Source organism: Sminthopsis crassicaudata, chromosome 2 (assembly GCF_048593235.1).
Source record: "Sminthopsis crassicaudata isolate SCR6 chromosome 2, ASM4859323v1, whole genome shotgun sequence".
Classification (NCBI taxonomy): Eukaryota; Metazoa; Chordata; class Mammalia; order Dasyuromorphia; family Dasyuridae; genus Sminthopsis; species Sminthopsis crassicaudata.
This window is the reverse complement of record NC_133618.1, coordinates 266,739,215-266,760,187: the sequence shown is the minus strand read 5'-3', so window position 1 is coordinate 266,760,187 and position 20,973 is coordinate 266,739,215.

Here is a 20,973-nt window from a genome sequence, read left to right as displayed (position 1 = left end):
GGAAATTTTTTTTTAACCTCTTTTTCTATCTTCACTGAATAGTACCTGACACATAATAGCCACTTAATAAATATTTGTTGATTTATTTTATTTATACTTGTATGCATATATCTTTTCTCTCTCATAAAAAATGTAAGCTCCTTGAAGGAATAGACCTTTATTTTTGTCTACATTCCCAATGCATAACCCAATGCTTTGAGTCTTGATAAATCCTTGTTGATTGATTGGAATTTTATAACACATTGGGGCAGAGTATTTTGAAAAAATAAGTTGAAACATAAAGTTAAGTTTTACAAATTTGTATGACAGAAAATTATACATACATTTGTATAAATAACAATTTTGTAAATCTTTCTTTTGGTTCTTAAATATTCCTTTAAAAACTTTACATATGCCAAATTACACAAGATGTTAGTTTAAATTACAAGTCCAAAGAAAGCAAACAATAGCAATTTCCTTGTGTGTAAAAAAGGAATAATAATATACATACTGATTACTTTATGAGTTTATTTTGATGGAAAGTACTTTGCATACTTTAGCACCCATGTAAATCTGAGCAATTATCACCATCATTTTCATCTAGACTTGTTATTTTATTGTTGTAGGGAATTCCCAGTATGGGAATTTCAGCTACCAATTTAAATCAGTAAGTAATTTGTGAGGTAGTTTTAGAGAGTTGTCTGTATTGTCATTATTGTTTTACTTTTGTAGAAAGAAAAATCACTTGTGGAATCTTGCCTTTCATAGATGATGATTCAGACCAATAAAAGCAAACTATAGCTACCATTTTATACTTTGAAGCTATGTCTATATACATGCTTAATTTGAGAGAAAATATAGGACTATATTCAATGAATAAAAATTTTATGTGAATAAAATGCAACATAGTATAAATTCAGGTAAATATAATGTAAACAAAAGACATTTTTGTACTGATACTAACTTTTGGGAATCACATAAAACAATAAATCAGAGAACTTAGAATAAGAAGGAAGATTTAGAAGTCATCTCATCTAACTTTGTTAGTCTCTTAGATTGACTTCCACTTAGTCTAGCTAGTTTCCAGCACATTGGTCTGAGAAAACTGGAAAGTACTGAAATGTAAGACCTGAAAAAAAATTAGATCCATATCTGAACATATATAACCCCAACTCTAGTTTATATGTAGATGTACATGCCATCTCTGTGGACAAATACTCTTTCATGTGTCTTTATGAGAAGCAACAGTGACACACTGTGGTTGATTGAGTCAATCAAACATGTTCTCCCTCCAGATATCCCAGGAGGTACAGCAGATATCTCTCCGACTTTCTTTCTTTGGAAAGTTTGGTTGTCTTGTTAATTCAGGCAGGTATTAACTACCCAATATATTCAGCATACCCTTCGTTGTAAGCTGTCAGGTGGTGACATAACATCACATAACATGACGCTACATGATACATAATGCCTGAATTGAAAAAAAAAAAAAAATCCCAGACACTTCTTTCAGTGAAATAGTAGGTAGCTAATCTGAATATTTGGGGTAATTGGCTCGAGGAAGAGTGAGGCATCATTATTTCAGGCTCCCCAGTGAGTGTTAATTAGCCATATTGCTTCATTGTTTGACAAAGAGAGCACTGCTAGTAGTGCTAAATCCATAATGACACATTGGCTTTGGGAGCACAGGTATTTTAAACTACCTTGACTGACTGACATAGAGGTAATTCTATTCAGAGTTGAGCAAGGAACTCAGGCAGAATTTTCTCTCTTTATAGAGGTGTATAAATTCACCTGTACAGATAGCCATGAGGTTTCCTTTCTTTATTCCCACCTCCAACCCAACTGGCTCTCTAACTGGGAAAAAAAAAAAGGCAAAACCAAAAACATCAGAATCTTCTATAGTTTAGCCTGTGGAATACATGAGCTTTATTCGCAATAAATCTTTATGAAGCATTGAACCTCACAGGTCAGCTATGTTTGTACTTATACTTTGTAAATCTCCCAGCTTGAAAGGTCTTCTAGGCTCCTAAAGACCACTTAAACCAAAGTTTACAATACTAGGAGGGTTAGGGAAAAGGCCACAAAAAGGTAAATTCTGCAGTAAACAACAGGGTGTGAAACTATAGTTGAAACTTTAATAATAATGATAGGAAATAATAACAGTAGATATTAATCATAAATTTTAGTCAAGGAATATACAGGACCTCTCTGAGGAAGTTAATGCTTCAGATCCACTATAAGTAGCTATGTACTTTGAACTATTTTGGGGGGAATTATCATTAGAGTTTCTCCTCCTCCACCCATAGGCTCATAGTGTCCCCCTCATATCTGCAAATAGTTGGTTAGGCTTAGGAGATTGTGGTAGTTAGCCTAGCACAATGACTCCTATAGGGACTGAATCTGTCATCTTCATTGCAATTCACATTAACCGACTGAAAGAATGGATTAGTTATTTATTACAAAGGAAGTATCCAATGGGAAGAATAGAATGCTTATGCCTACAGAGTCATTGTTAGCCCCACTTTATCATTTATCCTTCCATCTGATAAATATTTTAGAAAACTTACATGTAATTAAAGTTCATAGTTGTTCTGCCCTTTGCTTATCAAAATGTTCCTATTTGTTGATGTTTGAGTTCATAATATAAAGATATTTTTAAAAATTGTCGAGTGATAGGCTAATTAGAATTTGTTGATTTCCCTGAAGAATCCTTCCTATTCTAGCATTAACTTGGTACACCATATTCTTTTTTTTTTTTTCCTAGTATTAGTACTTGGAAACCATATTCTTTTTTAAAAAATTATTTTATTATTCCAAATACATGCAAATATGTTTTTCAATATTTGTGAAACTTTGCAAATACCGTATTCTTTTTATTTATTTATTTATTTTAACTTTTTTTAAAAAATTTAATAGTTTTTATTTACCAGATATATGCATGGGTAATTTTACAATTAACAATTGCCAAACCTTTTGTTCTAATTTTTCCCCTCCCCCCCAGGATGGCAGGTTGATCAATACATGTTAAATATGTTAAAGTATAAATTAAATACAACATATGTATACATGTCCAAGCAGTTGTTTTACTGTACAAAAAGAATTGGACTTTGAAATAGTGTACAATTAACCTGTGAAGGAAATAAAAAATGCAGGCGGACAAAAACTGATGTACTGGGAATTCCATGTAGTGATTCATAGTCATCTCCCAGAGTTCTTTCACTGGGTGTAGCTGGTTCAGTTCATTACTGCTCAATTGGAACTGATTTGGTTCATCCCATTGTTGAAGATGGCCACGTCCATCAGAATTGATCATCATATAGTATTGTTGTTGAAGTATATAATGATCTCTTGGTCCTGCTCATTTCACTCAGCATCAGTTCATGAAAATCTCTCCAGGCCTTTCTGAAATCCTCCTGTTGGTCATTTCTTACAGAGCAATAATATTCCATAATATTCATATACCACAATTTATTCAGCCATTCTCCAATTGATGGGCATCCACTTAGTTTCCAATTTCTGGCCGCTATAAAGAGGGCTGCCACAAACATTCTTGCACATACAGGTCCGTTTCCCTTCTTTAAGATCTCTTTGGGATATAAGCTCAGTAGTAACACTGCTGGGTCAAAGGGTATGCACAGTTGGATAACTTTTTAAGCATAGTTCCAAATTGCTCTCTAGAATGGCTGGATGTATTCCCCATTCCACCAACAATGTATCAGTGTCCCTGTTTTCCCACATCCCCTCCAACATTGTGCATTATCTTTTCCTGTCATTCTAGCCAATATGACAGGTGTGTAGAAACACCATATTCTTAATTCTATGAAAGATTATAACAAATTTCTGTCTAGAACTGTGCAGAAGAGAAAATTGCTTTGTATTCTAGTCTATAAGGAGGTAAGGAGAGAAAAATACATTTACTTATCTTCAAGTGAATTTGTAAGGACTTGCACTGGATTTACAGAAGTTGAACCTTTGATATCATATCAAATTGAGTATGTAGTTGAGACAAGCAATATTGAAGTAAGAGTCAAATAAATGTGTGTTGGAGAAAAGAAGAGCTTACAAGTCCAAAATAGACTAGGAAAGTTCTGTTGTTCAATAGATTTTTTTTTTTTTTAATGTGAAATGTTATAGGCTCTTAGTGGCACAGAAGATAGAGCACAGGGCTTGAAGTCAGTAAGACCTTAGTTCAAATTCAGTCTCAAGTACTTACTACCTGTGTGACCAGGGGCAAATCACTTAATCCTGTTTGTCTCAGTTTCCTCATCTGTAAAATGAACAGGAGAAGGAAAATGTATATCATTCTATTATTTTTGTCCAAGAAAACACCAAATGGAATCACAAAGAGTTAAACATGGCTGAAATGACTAAACAACATCTAAAAATGGAAGTATCCTGAATTTTTGACTGCTAGTTTTGTACAAGATCTAAAACTGCAAGTGTTTTTGTCAAAATCTATTTCCCTAATAGTCATCCTTCTGCAAGACCTTTGCTAGCACCTGACACTATTAAACATCCTCCTCCTTTCTGAATATTCTTTCTTGCCTAATTTTTTTCCAGATGATACTATTTTCTAGTTTGCACTCCCAGAGTGATCTTTCTATAGTTCTTTAAAGGTCATCTATTTGAAATCTCTTTAAAAATCAGGAAGCTGAGGTTTAAAGAAGTTAAGTAGTTTGCCTACGTCATACAGTTAAGAAGTGAAAGAATTGAGACTCAAATTCAAGTGCCATGACACCATGTTTATTATTCCATGTTGAGTATTCCTTCCATTATGCATATATTTAAGCATGATTAATTCATTCCTGAAATTTCAGGATTATTTTATGTATGAGATTTTAAGATAAAAGTATGGGTTTCAGAAGTGGTGAAACAATTCATTACTTCTGCTCAGTCTGGTTCGATTATGCCTCCCAGTCTTTGGGACTTAATGTACACAGGAAACTCTTCTATCCTTATTTTTCTTAGAGAATATTAAGATAGTTGAGGCATATCTTTTATCATTCTAAATGCCCATTAGAAGACTGTTCCCAATTGAAGTTCCAAAATATTTGGAACTATACTATAACTCATCTACCATGATTTCAGTGAATTGCAATTTTCCCCTCAATTAGACAAACTCAGGTTGAGTCAACAAGTTCATATTAAACTATGTACCAGAACTATGCTGAGCATTAGAGGTTAAAAAAAAAAAAAAAAAAAAAAAAAAAAAAAAAAAAAAAAGCAAAAACATGGTCCTTGCTTTGAAGGACGATGAGTCAAATAGGGGAGACACCATACAAACAACTATGTACAAAAGGGATATATACAGGGTAAATGTAAGGTAATGCCAGAGGAAATAGGCTGAGATTGAGGAGTACTTCTTGCTGGAACTTTTTGTAGCTTCTTTTAGCTGAAACTTGAAGAATGCCAGGGAAAACATGAAGGACAGCCAGTGAAAAAGTTAGGAGTTAAAAGACCTAGTATCATATGTGAAGCAAGGCATTCAATGTCCTTGGATCACTGTGATAGTGAGGAGTAAAGTAATTTTATAGCTTAGAGATAAAGTTGAGGAGAGGTAGTTGAGGTTTGTACAGGTGCAGTATCTGTAATTCCTCTGGAAGTGCTCATGGGAGGAATCTTCCAAAGATGTGTTTTTCAACCTGAAATGTCACTAGGTCCAATGGCGGAGCCCAATTTTGTGCTGTGCTGCATTTACTTTAAGTACCTCATTATTGTTGCTCATTAGTCTCAGAAACCCTATTATCTCTAACCAACAGCCAGCAATCCTTTTTGGATTCAGCATCTTGGCCACATAGCGTAAACTAAGGCAAGATAACATAAGAGAAGAAATATGCCATTTCTATCTATATCATTTCCAATATCACAAGTCTGAAATGTTATAGTCACTTTTATATGAGATTTTTGTAATGTTAGTTTCCCTTAATTGTTTCATTCTGCTATAATAAATATTTCCTGAGATGAGGGTAATCTGGAAATATTTTTAACATAAAAATAAAACATTTTAATTAAACTTAAAAATCTTAAAATGGTCCAATAGTTATACATCTTAGGTTGGATTCTTCAGTTTCTTTTTCTTTCTTCCCTATCACTCCATTCTTCTCTACATTACTCTTTGTACTAAGAATTGAATTGTTAGATATTGTAAAGTATTAGAAAAGATTTTATAGTTTAGGGATGGTAAAAGGTAATATAAAAACTCCCTAAGAACTTAGGTACCAAGAATATCCTTTTCCCAACAGGAATGTTTATGATTATCAAAAATACAAGCAGGCTATTCATTTGAATTAGTAGGTTACTGATGACATCATGATCTTCAAGGAACAATCTGTCGGTCTTCAGAAATGCTGTGTATTGAAATCTTCAGGCTTGATTAGTTTATTTCAAGGGATAATGGGGAAAAAATCCTTTTTGCTTTGTAGCATATTGTTCCTGGGGGAACACATGTTTACATTTTGCTGAATTACACAAATCCATAGCAGTTATTGGAGAGCTAAAGATATATTAATATTGAATCGTAGGCAACCACATGTTGATAATGAGCCCATTTTGTGAGTTGGCTTGTGGAGAAAAAATGTGGAAATGCCTTGTTCTATGTATTATTTTTTCTTCTGACAGTATTGATATAATGCCGCAGGCGCTCTGAAAATAATGGCATGAGGTTAACTGACAATTGCAGGTGTATTTACACTGATATTCTGATATTAGCATGTTGCTTTAAAAAAGATTGCACTGGTGATATTATATGTATCTAAATAAACTTTCTGCTTTGGAGAGGAAAGTAATAAGAATGATAAAGAATGGTTCAATCAGACATTTTAGGAACAAGATTTTATTGAATGCCTACTGGTTGCAAGGCAACTAAGTCATATGATAAAAGCAAAGCAGGGTAAAATATACCCCCATCAGTGGTTCCAACATAGGGACATCTCTTGTACTGAGAGACAGGAAAATTAGGTCCTAAAGTTTTAGTACTGCCACCAGCTGTGATTTTGAGTAAATAGCTTGACCTACTATGGGTCTGGGTTTTTCATCTATAAAATGAAGGATGGGAGTGGAAATGGTAGATTAGAAGACTAGATCAAGGGTTTTTAAGTTTGAGTTCATGAATTAAGAAAAAAAAAGCTTCAATTATGATTTCAATTGGGTTCTTTTGTAATCTTATATATTTTATTTAACAGATTTAAGAAGGAGTCTTTAGGCATTGCCAGACTGATAAAGGGATCTATGACACAAAAAAATAATAAGAACCATTGGACTGCATGTCTAAGATTCATATTAAAGCCAAAATTCTATAATGTAAATGGGAAGATGAATCTTAAATACACAAAGAACATAAGAGATTTAATTTAATTCAACAAGAATTTTTTTTAAGCTCTTGTATTTTACTAGTCTCTGAAGATACAAGAACAAAAAAGAAAATAGAATTTACTCTTAAGAAACTTGTACTCTAATGGAAAGGAATACCATGCACACAAGATGAGTAAGTAGATATTTTATATAAAATTTATTCCAAAACTGGGGAAAGGGGTAACAATTTGAAGAATCATGAAATAGCTAACTCTGAAATAGAGGAAAGGTGAAGTTGAAGTGAGGAGGGAGAACCTTTAAGGATTGGGGTTCAGCCTCTATAAGGCACCAAGGTATTGGACTGAATTTCAGGATGGAAAAGGAGAGGAGAATCATTAAAGTGTTAAAGTAGATAACTGAAAAAGAAAGAAAGCTACTTTTAGAGATGTTCCAAAACAATAGAAAATTTGACCATCAGCCAAAAATATAACCCTTAGAGGCTTAGACAAAATGAAATGTACTTATATTTAGGGAGATGTGGTAAAAGGACCTCAAAACAGAAAAGGGAGGAGATGAGGATTCTAATTTAATTTTAAACTTTGAGGATCTCTGAGTTCATCCCTGTGCATACCTTTTTACTAGTATAAACTGCAAATCTTCCATGCTTGTTCATCCTATAAATTCCACCCCCTTTCTTCCTTTTAGAATTCCATAGAAGATTAAATTACTGCCCTAGAAATCTTGCTCTATATACTTATGTCTGTCTATCTCTCATCTATTTATCTATCTGTCTGTCTGTCTGTCTGTCTTTCTATTATCTATCATCTACCTTTCTTTAGGTCTATCAATCATCTAATTATCATGTGTCTGCTTGTCTGTCTGTCTATTATCTATCTATCTATCTATCTATCTATCTATCTATCTATCTATCTCAGGAGTTTCAGCATGTTATCTATTATTTTCATTTTAGTTACTTGATCAGTGAAACTGAGATTGATTCATAAAATGAACTAGCGAGACTATATGTCTGAAAAACCATTTGATTGTGAAGAAAAAATGAAGTGTAACTTTAAAAATGCATACTTTTGAAAAAGATTAACTTATTACTTATGTGAAATTCTAAAATAAGAAAATAAACTAATTTGAAGAAGATTTGAGGTAGATGGAAAAGGATATTGGTTTTTTGGAGGAACCCCCTTAACTTTTAAGACTGATATCACTCAGTGATTGCTAATAGACAGGGATGTGTATAATGTCCATACTAGCTTTCTAGAGGATCTTTGGACAAGCCTTGGTCTTTAGGTGGAGAAATGATGAAGACTAGACAGCAACCAAGAGACTGATCAAAGATAGAATGTCTATCTTCCAGTCCTTCTTAGCCCTTATATACCTTATTGTAATTACATCATTACAGCATACTAATTATATATGAACTTAGAGAACCATTATATCACCATGCTAAGTATTAAGTATATATGTGAACTAGAGTACAATCAATTCCACTGAGTTAACACCTTGTTTCAAGTATACTTCTCCAAAGTTCCACCTTCTACAATTGTGCCTTTTTAAAATCTCCTATAATAATGATCCAACTCTCCTAAGCACAGATTCATTATTTGTAAGCTCTCTTAAGGTGCTTCTAATGCAACCAACCCAGTCATTTTTTATGGATGAGGTAAAAGAGACATAAAGAGATTGTGACTTATACACACAAATAGGCAACGAAACAGTGTTTATATCTTTTGGTTCCAAATTCATTCTGGTTATACCAAATTTTCGTGATTTCAAAGCTAGCTCTTTTATTACCTTTTGTTTTCTTGCTTATTTTCTTTTTATTATCTTGCTGTTATTTTGGGAATATTTTTGCTTAACAAGAGAAATAATTAAACTCATATTTATATACCTTTAGACATTTCTGACGCAATTGAAATGAGAACACACAGAGAAACAGATACACAGAGAGGAAAAACATAGAGGAAATGGGGCGCGCATGCGAGAGAGAGAGAGAGAGAGAGAGAGAGAGAGAGAGAGAGAGAGAGAGAGAGGAAGAGAGAGAGAGAGAGAAAGAGAGAGAGAGAGAGAAGAGAGAGAGAGAGAGAGAGAGAGAAGAGAAGAGAGAGAGAGAAGAGAGAGAGAGAGAGAGAGGAGAGAGAGAGAGAGAGAGAGAGAGAGAGAGAGAGAGAAGAAAAGAAGAAGAAGAGTTAGGAGGAGGAGGAGGTGGAGGAGAGGGAGAGAAGGGAAGGAGGGAGAGAGAGAATCTAGTTCTTTAAAGAGAGATAATCTCATCTCAAAAGGCTTTATAAATATGGATAAGCTTTAAAAATGTTAGCCAACTACCTGATTACGTAACCACCCACACCATTTCAGAAACCATCTTATCCTGAGCAAAAAACAATAAGCTAGAGAAGCCCATGGTATTGTGCAACTAGCAAAGTCAGAGAAATAAACTATAGTTTGTCTTTATTTCTTATTATAGCGCTCAGCGTTTTTATGTTTCTTCATCAAGGAAAAGGCCTCCCCCCTATATACACCCTCTGTGCTTTCTACTAGTGTTCACCTGCTACTCAATTAACACCCCATCAAACTCCACACTCACAGGGGGTTTATTGTCAGACCACGGCACTTGGAGCTCTTAACCTTCTATCTCACCTATATTACACACGGAGTTAAAAACAGTCTCCTGACTGTGCTTAGAAAACATGTCTTTTCATTTGGTGTTTGTGTAAGATTTGCCTTGTGAGAGTTACCCCTAGGTGTTCATAAACTTAGAACTGTATCTTTATGTGTCTGGCATTTATTGCCTTCCATAGGATTGTAAAACACACCTTTTTCCTTTAACTGTTTCTGCTTACATGGTATATAAAACAACCTTTAAATATTGCCTATAAATTAATTAGCTGTGTTCTGTATTAGACAGAGTAGGATTGGGCTAACTCTACCTGGGTTTATTTAAAAAATTTTATTGCAATTTGGGCCTTTTCTATTTGGAAAAATGTATCACTCAAAAATCCAGACTTTCTGAAGAACTAGTTTTAAACCCAATTAGGATTTGAATCCTGCCTCAGACACTTCCTAATTGTGTGATATTGAGGAAATAACTTTCAAAGCCTCAGTTTCCTCTTCTAGAAAATGGTAGTAGAAGGGGTATGTAACTAGATAATCTTCTCTCTCTAAATCTGTAATTTCTTGATCCTTTTAGAGAAATGTTTTCTTGTCTAAATTTTAAGAAATAAATATTTTATTATCTTTGTAAAAATGTTAATAAATTTTCCTGAGCATTGAAGGAAGTATACCTTTTTCAGACACTAATTATGGTGAAAATAAGGACAGGGATTTGATTTAGGATTTCATTGTGTAGGGAATTGGTAGGAAAGGAAACTCATTTATTAAGGTAGTTTGGTATAGCTTTCTAGAATGCTATGAGATTAAATGATTTGTTCAGAAGTAGGACTTGAACCTAGGACTTCCTGGCTTCAAAGATATCTTTTTTGCTGTCATGACATGTTGCAGTATCAGATTTTCAATACCTCAACTCAATACTTTTCCAGTTGACAAAATCAATTTTTGAAAACCCCATCACTAGTCTAGAATTTGTTATAGAGTAATAATTCAACTTGTCATGTTGTCTAGGAGAAATATTACTGGGAGGCACACTTTCAGGTTCCATGATTGTCCCTGGGTTTTCTAAAACAAAACTGCATTTGAGAATCTCCCTTCCATATCAGTAGGTGGTGAAAACTTTCTGTTTTCATGTTACCTTAGGGCATAGGAACTTATTCATGTTTCTTACAAGGAGACAGAATCTAAAAAAACCCAAACTATTTTTCTTCTAAGATATGGTATCACATATCTATCTATCTATCTATCATCAATTTATCTATCCATCAATCATCTATCCATTTATCTTTCTTTCTAATATCTTCTTTGTATGTATCTATATCTTATGTACATAGATATAGATATCTATTGACACTTCTTATCTTTTAAGGAAGTCTAAAGTCAGGTCCAAGAACTGGATGAACGTATTCTGAAATAAACATATCTATGAGCAAATCTAGAACAGAAAACAATCTGTGCATATTCATATCTGTTTCTTAAATGAGTCCATAACCTGTAAGGTCAAGTAGGATTTTTTTTTTTTAAATGGGGAAGCATTCTCTTTCTAAAGCTAAATCTGTAAATAGATTCCTTAGTTTATTGCTTCTCTCTCTCTCTCTCTCTCTCTCTCTCTCTCTGTCTCTCTCTGTCTCTCTCTCTGTCTCTCTGTCTCTCTCTCTCTTTCTCTCTCTCTGGTAGATCCTTGGATTGCAGAATTGTCAAATTTGAGCATTGGAAAAAACTTCAGATTCATCTTGTGCCACTCCCATACAAAAAGCATTCCCAATATAATATTCCTGATAAATGATCTAACTAACCTTTTGGAAGGTCAAGGGACAGACTTAACAAGAGAAAGCTGGACATATTAAATAATGTGTTCATACTTTCCTCATGACCCATCATGATTATAGATTAGTCACTTAAAAAAAACTTATCTAAAATGTTCTTTAACACAAATATACTTCACATGTGCAGAAATCACTTTTTAGAGAAATAAAACTTTAACTCTATCTTATTAATCAATTCAAAACTAATTCTTTAAGTGCTTACTATTTTTCCAGATACTGTGTATATACTGTATATACTGAACTTAGTGGACTGTGGGGTTACATATAATTGGTAACTCTTATATGATTTTAAATGTTATTGGGAGACATCTTGATTGAGGAGAGCCTTTAAGGATGAATTTTTGTTTTCTGAGACAAAAACTACTTTGAATTCAATAAACAATAAATATAGAATGATCTTATATTTCTATGTCAGCATTTCTCAAACTATCATGCAAGAAGCCCTGAAACACTCTATTTTTTAAAAAAATGAACCTTATATCATTTGTTGTTGAGTCATAAAAATTAGGATTTTAGGAGCTTTTACTACAAAGATTCCATCAAAGTCTTGCTTAAACATCTACCACTTTGAAAAAGTTTGAGAATCACTGCCCCTCTATACTTCTCAGTTCAATTGTGCGATTTGTGAAAATGTTTGCAAAAATGTTGTCTTTTTCCTTTTGCATTTTTAAAATACAAATTTACATATGTATATACCATTCTTCTGAATATTTTTTAGAAATATCTACTACTTATATCCTGCTTTAAAATTTGTAAAACACTTTCCATCTGTGATCTTATTTGATCCTCACAATAGTCCTGTGAAACATGTCATTATTATCCCCATTTTACATATGAAGAAAATGAGACTGGGAAAGGTTAAAATGTCTTACACAGTCACAGATCTAGAAAATATTTGAGGCTGTACTTGAACTTAATTACAAGTTCAATGTTCTTATCCAATCTGCCACCTAAATGCTTAGGAAAGTAAATATTTTTGGTTGTTGTTGTCGAGTCATTTCAATAATGTTTGACTTTACACAACACCATTGGAGCTTTTCTTGGCCCTTCTCCAGATTATTTGACAGACAAGGAAACTGAGGCAAACAGGATTAAGTGATTTATCCAGAGTCATATAACAAATAAGTGTCTAAGGCCAGATTTGAACTCATGCGGTTGTATCTTCCTGATTCCAGACTAGTGCTCTATCAACTGTGCCACCCAGTTACAAAGTAAATATATGAAGTGGTAATTGCTAATGTATTTCTGAAAAACACTTCTCTTCTTTCTATTCTTTTGAACCTATTCTCTTTAAAGTATCTTGAAAAATAACTTCTTTGTGCCTTTAAAAGTACATCACATCTAATGAGAATTTCTTCTATATGGGTTATTTATTTAAAAAAACTCAACTGATTCAAGTACAAAATAATGCTTTATATTACATGACATTGAAAGCCTTTTACCCTATTAAAATCAATTCAACTGAAAGTAAGCAAATTATCAATTGGGAGAAAATAATTGCCCTGAGCATCTTTAACAAAGTCTAAGATCCAAGGTATGCCTGTGTCTAACACAAATATATGTTATTCCAAGATGGATAATTCGTAAAAAGATAGGAACAGACTTTTCTTAAAACTATCAATAACTATATGGAATACTGCTTCAAATTATTAAGAAGAGAATTACAAATAAAAACAACTCTGAGGTTTTATCACCTACCTGGATGATTATAAAAAAAAAATTACCAAAGATAGGGATAGTTAATATTGTGTGAAAGATAGAAACAAATGCATTGTTATTGGAATTGTGAATTAGCCTAGTCATCTTGAGAGCAGTGTGGAATTAAAATGTCTATATTGTTTGACTCAGAGATCCCACTGAGGCATATACTCTGATGAAATCTTTGAAAAAAATTCCCACCTATATCAATCAATCATCAAACATTTGTTAATGCCCACAGTGTGTCAGGCACTGCTGTAAGTGGTAGTAATACAAAAAGAGTCAAAAGATAATACTTCCCCACTTAATGGGAGAGATTGTATTCAACCTATATATATATATTATTTCCTAAAGGAAGGCACTGCTATTAAGAAATGTTGGTAATCAACTTCATGGCAGCATTGGCAGCAAAGAACTAAGAAAAGAGAATGTCCCTTATTTAGAGAATTATATTATATAGATGTACTCAGTGTTCTGCTTTGTTAAAAAAACAAAAACAAAAAAAATGAATAATATGCAAAATTTAGAGAAACCTGGGAAGCATTACACAAATGAAGATTTAAGTAAACAAGAATCAGGAAAGCAATATACTCAACGACTAGAATATTATTAGTAGAAAAAGGGACAAAAGCGGAATACTATGTAAATAATTGCCAAATTTGACTCCAGATAAGAAAAAAGAAAATGTACCCCAATCTTTTCTTTGTAGAAATAGGGGACTATGGATATGAAATAGTAGATATTCAGACTTAGTGAATATGTTCCTTGGCTTTTCAGAACTCTCTTTTTTGCTCTTTCTTTTTAGTTCTTTTGTTGCAAGGGATAGATCACTGCCCAGGGAAAGGAAGGATACATTTGGAAATTTTCTAATGATAGTTTTTGTTGTGTTTGTGTCCAACATCATTTCTCAACAAAAATCCAATAAAATATCTCACAAATTATATTCCTGGAAAACCAATTGATTGCTTATAGAGAGGACAGATGTGTCTTTTTACTTTGGTAATGTGTCACTAAAATGACCATTGTATTTTGAACTTATTGATTTCTTATACGTATTGGTTTCTTAAGATTCTTCTTTTTATTTTTGTTTTTTTCACTCAGCACCACTTCATATAAGCTTTTTCTTTGTACTCTTTTTGGTCTTCATAGTAATAGCTTTCTAATATTTCTTTTCGTTCTTATATATGAATGATTGAACTATTTATTGAGTAAATTTCTGAATGCATATTTGGTTCCCACCTTTTATCACAAATGATGCTCCTATGAGATCATTTTAATAATTGTACATCTTTTCTTACTGTCAGTTACCTCATTGCAATATAATTTCAGTAGTGGCATTTCTGAATTATAAACCCATTTAGTTAACTTTTCTTGCATATTTCTAAATTGTTTTCCAGTTTTAATTAACAATTCTTCTTACCATGAATTAACATATTTCTATTCCCAGAGTCCCAATGAGCTTTCTCATCATTTAGCATCTTAGTTAGCTTGATGAATCTGAAGTGCTTTGACAAAATGGTTTAATTGGCATTTACTGGTTATTTGTGATGTTTGTGCATTTCAGGTGATTATTCATAATTCATATTATTTCTTCTGAAAACTATATCCTTTTACCACTCAATTTTTTTGCATGTGTCAAAAATGTCTTTGGTATTTTATAAAGCAAGAGTCTCTTTTTCAGTATAAAATTGTTAAATACATAAAATAAGAGATGTAAGATTACAAAGAAAATTAATTATATTGAAATCAAAATATGAAAAAATAACAAATACATAGATCTCATATTAAAAAACTCCTGGTGTAAGCAAATTCACTCTAGAACAGGTGTTCTGAACTTAGGACACATGAACTTTTTTAAAAATATATATATCGATAATTATTTAAACATAAATATTTAAATATTTTCAATTAAAACATTTTTGAGAAGAGAGCCATTCACTTTATCAAACCACCAAAGGGATTCATGACTTTAAAAAAGATAAGAATGATTTCTATGGAGTATCAAGATTAATTGTAAAGGTTTCTCTTTCTCTCAATGTTTATATTTTCTTCTGATTGACTCCATTGATTTTATTTGTGCTAACATATTTTAATTATGTTAATTTAAATGCCTTTTTAACCTTTTATGATTTTATCTGTTTTTAATTATTCTATCTATAGTTGTTAAGATATATTCTTCATTTTCCTTTTTTTTTCAATGCAATAACTTTTGTTCTTTACAAATTCTTCCTCTCATACTTCATTGTGACCCTGGGTTCTCAATAGCTCAATAGCTACAGCAATAAGTCATAAGTTCTGGCAGTTTCTACTATGAGAAATATACTTTGAATCTGATTCCAGTAATAATAAAACCTAGCTACTGAGAATTAGAATTTAAGAATTTAAGGTTTATCAAAATCATTCCTCTATTGTATGACCATAGTTCATTAATTCAATGTCTATTACAATCATAAAGCAAAGAAAAATACAAAATAGACTTTAGTTCCATGCAAACTCCTAATTCTGATGTGTTGTTTTCAGTGATGGGAAGAAAAATATAGAGAAAGAAGAATCATATAATTTTAGACCAGTTCTTTATAAATGTGATCCTTGCCTAGTAAAAAGTAGACATAGTACTGGAATAGATGAATCATCAATCTTGATAATTCTCATTTTTAAGGAAACTTAAGGAAAGAAATTGCAGCTAAATGGAAGGAAAATTTCCAAATTGAATAGCAAAAAGGAGTTAGTTTTATTATATGTACAAAGGAAGAAGAAATATAGCATAATGATATTTGATTATCTCATATTACATTACTTCTGATCAGTATTTGGAAAAAGGCCACCATGAAAATAATTTTAGAATATGTACCAATATAGTTACTTCAGATGAAGAGGACTTCAAATAAGTTAAACTAGATTCAATGACTCAGACTCAGGGTTAGAATACAATGATATCTTTATAGACCATAAAATATGGTGAAAAGAATTTTAGTAACAAAGGATTAAAAAGGATATAGTTGTTGCAATAAAATGGTAATTCAAAAAAGAAAAAATGTAGATACTCTCTTCAACCATAGCATTTATCAAGGCAATCAGTCATACTAGATCAGGAAAGCATTCTTGCAGGACAGTAGGACCAATCTAGTCATTGACTAGAACTTTTATTTCTCATACATATGCCACTTTCTTAAAAGAAAACCATCAAGCATTCATAAATCAGTTAACTTTCCCACCACAATTAGATAAAGAAAATTCTATGAAGAAATTAAATCAACTTAAACTTTGATATTTGGTGACCTGAATTCAAATTTGAGGAAGGTCAGGATGTCGAGAAATAAATTAGAAATTTTGGATTAGGAATAACAAATTAGAAAGAAAAAAAGACATTGATTCTGCAAAAGTTTCATTTCTCTATATTGTGAATATTTTCTGGAAAGGATGAATTAGTAAGCACTAGAAATGGAAAACACAAATAAATTAACATCATAAAATTAAAATTTGTTATATTTTTGATAATTGGAATAAGACCGGTCATTGCTTCTCAATCAGGAATGCGTATTGCGGGGGCAACTAGTTAATGTAGTGGATGGGGCACCAGCCCTGAAGTCAGGAAGAACTGAGTTCAAATCTGACCTCAGACACTTGATACTTCCTAGCTGTGTGACCCTGGGCAAGTCCTTAACTCCAATTGCCTCAGCAAAACAAAACAAAACTAAACAAAACAAAACAAAATGCTTATTGTCCATGCCATAGCAAGCACTTAGATGGAAAGCCAACAGACTTTGTCTATCAATGTGTATATATGGGACAGGGTGTATACAAGGACCATGATCTGTGCCTAGAATTCAATATTGAATTAATTCCAGAAAATTACAAAATTCCTTTAGTAATGCAACTATATCCCTAAAACAAGATCTATCTCTTTGATAATGAATTTTCTTTCAATATTTTTGTAAGATGTGGGCTGCCATTGCATCTGACATAGTAAAAATAATATTAAAGATAGGACAATGAAGAGACATGTGGAAATGGGTATGAACAGGCTGTAGAAATAGAATGAATTAATTTTGAAGAATGTAAGTAAAGATATGATAATATATCATACTTTTTCTTACAAATAAAGAAGATTGGTTGATCATAGGATGAAACTGAGAAATGAACATAAAGCTTTAATGTTCTGATATTTTCAAAATCTAAGGAAAAAGGAAAGATGTTCTCCAACATATTGAGTTTATTCTCTGCAGGGATGTTATGAAAAACTTGAACATAGGTAGATGAGATGGGCAGTCATGGATAGGTTGCATTTCTGGAGGGAGTATCCAAATTGTTGAGATTACAGATCCATTTGAATAGTTTCTTTTTTTTTTTTTTTGTATTGTTATTGGGATTTCTCATGACATAAATTGATGATTTGCACTTATTTCTACCAGACTGCAATTTACAACCTTTCTAGGAAATATATATATATATATATATATATATATATATATATATATATATATATATATATATGTATATGAAATTTAATTCTTTGTGCACTTGAGTTCTGAAGCATTTGACTACTGTGCACTAGTTTCTATTTTTTATAAATATAAAATTTCTCTACTCATCTGCTTTTCTATATTTTCAAAAAGTTTAAATCACTTTTAATGTTTACTGCTTTAAGTAGTTTTGTCAAAGTTTTCTTTCCTACTTTTTATTATGTACCTTTATGTTGTTGCTCTTTTGTATCTCTAAATCAGTTTAGTTATTATTTTGTATAAATTCTATAAAGTAAAACTTTGGCAATTTGATTAATACAAATATATATCTATACCTATATAGATCTATATATAATATATGTATGTAGTTATATTATTTTTATTGCTTATCCATATCCACAATCTAGTCATGATCCTTGAATATGTATACAATTATTTAGATCTTATTTTATTTCTGTTAAAATATGCAATGGCTTTTACATACTTTGCTGGCTTATTCTCAAATACTTAATGCATTCCTTTATCATGTGTGCATTTATTTTATATAATGTGAATTTACTTAAGAAATTGTTTTAATTACTTTTGGTTGACTCTTTTAGAATTCCAAAAACGTATTTTTAAAAAATTTCTCTTTCTTGTCATATTATTATAGCTAGACTTTTTAGTGCAGTTGTCTAATAAAAATGGAGACAATAAATAACTTTTCTTTCTCACTGAATTTATTGAAAAAGCTTAAATTATTTCTTCTTGTTAAATAATGCTATCTTATTGTTTTAGAACTTTTAATTTTACTAAGGAAAGATATTTTTCTTCTCTTAATTAATACTATATTTTGTTGAAGGTCTTTCCCTGTCTCTATTATCTCTCTGCAATTAGGATTAAAATTCATTCATTTTTTACTTTTTGGTTACATAGGAAATTCATTGGTTTTCTCCCCCCACCTTTTTTTTTTTTTTTTTTTTTTTTTTTTTTTTGTAAAAGTAAAGATTCCTATATATACATTTTTTCTCCAAGGATTGATTTAGCTACAAATTATAGATTTTGGTATGTTATTTCAGTGGTATTATTTTGTACAGCATACTTATTTATTGTTTCTATGATTTGTTATTTTACACACAGTTTTTAGAACAACATTACCTAGCCTCATGTAAGTGTCTTTTGCTCATATTTCTCCTTCTGTCCCTCCTATCCTCAAACTCTCTCTCTCCCTCCTGTCTCTCTCCTTCCCTGTCTTTTTCTTTCTTTTCTTTCTTTCTTTCTTTCTTTCTTTCTTTCTTTCTTTCTTTCTTTCTTTCTTTCTTTCTTTCTTTCTTTCTTTCTTTCTTCTTCTTTCTTTCTTTCTTTCTTTCTTTCTTTCTTTCTTTCTTTCTTTCTTTCTTTCTTTCTTTCTTTCTTTCTTTCTTCTTCTTTCTTTCTTTCTTTCCTTCCTTCCTTCCTTCTTTCTTCTTTCTTTCTTTCTTTCTTTCTTTCTTTCTTTCTTTCTTTCTTTCTTTCTTTCTTTCTTTCTTTCTTCTTTCTTTTCTTTCTTACTTTTCTTTCTTTCTTTCTCTCTTTCTTTCTTTCTTTCTCTCTTTCTTTCTTTCTTTCTCTTTCTTTCTTTCTTTTTCTTTCTTTCTTTCTTTCTTTCTTTCTTTCTTTCTTTCTTTCTTTCTTTCTTTCTTTCTTTCTTTCTTTCTTTCTTTCTCTCTTTCTTTCTTTCTTTCTCTCTTTCTTTTGTCTTCTCTTCCTTCCTTCCTTTTCTTATTTTACTATAGATTTAAGTATTTTATTTTTCCAAATTTATCCATAAGTGAGTTATACCATAGAACATGATTAATTTGTATGAATATACTGCATGAAATTTTAAAAGATTTATATTCCTTAGCTTTTCCATGCAAAAATCACCAGAAATCCTTAGTAGTCATTAGATTTAATCTTGGACTTCTTTTTTTCTTCTTCATCTTTCTATTAGCTAATATTTATGCCTGTATCTTTATCCCTTAAAAGTTTGCTAAGTGATTTACAAATGTTATTCATTTCTCCCTACAACAATCCTGAAAAATACTTCCATTTTACAGATGAGGAACCTGAAACAGAAGAGATTAAATTTCTTTCAATTAACAATAACAGCTATTTGAATTGATCTAAGCTATCTTATGTGTGAAGTGTGACAGCTTTCTGAGGCTGTATTTGAACTCAGATCTTTCTCACTACTGATCCTGTATTCTATTGACTTTACCATTTCAATGGCTTTCTTTAATATTTATCTAAAATATAGTAGATATAATAGATAACATTTGAAATCAGGAAGACGAGCTCAAATCTTATTTTAAATGTTAGCTTTGTGTTCCTGTTTAAATCATTTATCTATACTTAAGTTTCTTCATCTATAAAATCAGAAAGTTTTATGGTATCAAAGGGTACATCTATTCTAAATCTATAATTCTATGATATTAAATTATTGTCTATTTAGATTTCTTTTTAAATATTTATATTCCTCATCACTTGGTGAATATATATTAATAATTTATGTTGTTTTGTTACTTATTATGCTTTTAGGTCCAATATAGTTTTCCCATTTACAAATATATTTCTCATTTGTAACAAATTGTTAGGTTTTACTTTCTAGTTTATTTTCATCACCTTTTTCTATTTTATGGAAGAGTTGTACCATTCATATTAATATTAAGATTGTTATATTTGTTTCTCCATACCATATTCTATTATAATTTTTTTTAAAGGAAATGTATTCTGTGTATCTGAAGTCTGTATTGCTTGGAACAATAAGATCTCAGTTTCTTCATTTCTACTTCCCTACATCATCTAAACCCACATAACTGAAGCATATATTTTATCTATTTTTAAAAATTATATTAATCCCTTTCATTAGCTATACTTTGTTATGTTTGAGACAATCACCTTTCTAAACCTACCCTCAGAAAGATATTTTTCACTTTCTGAATCCCAGTTCAGTATTGTTCCCCCTTTATTATAGTTTCAGTATTATTCATAAATATAGATTGTAGGTACATACATATAAAACATACACTCATACATGTATGTATATATATATGTACACACTCATATATATGTGAGAGAGACCATGCATGTGTATATGT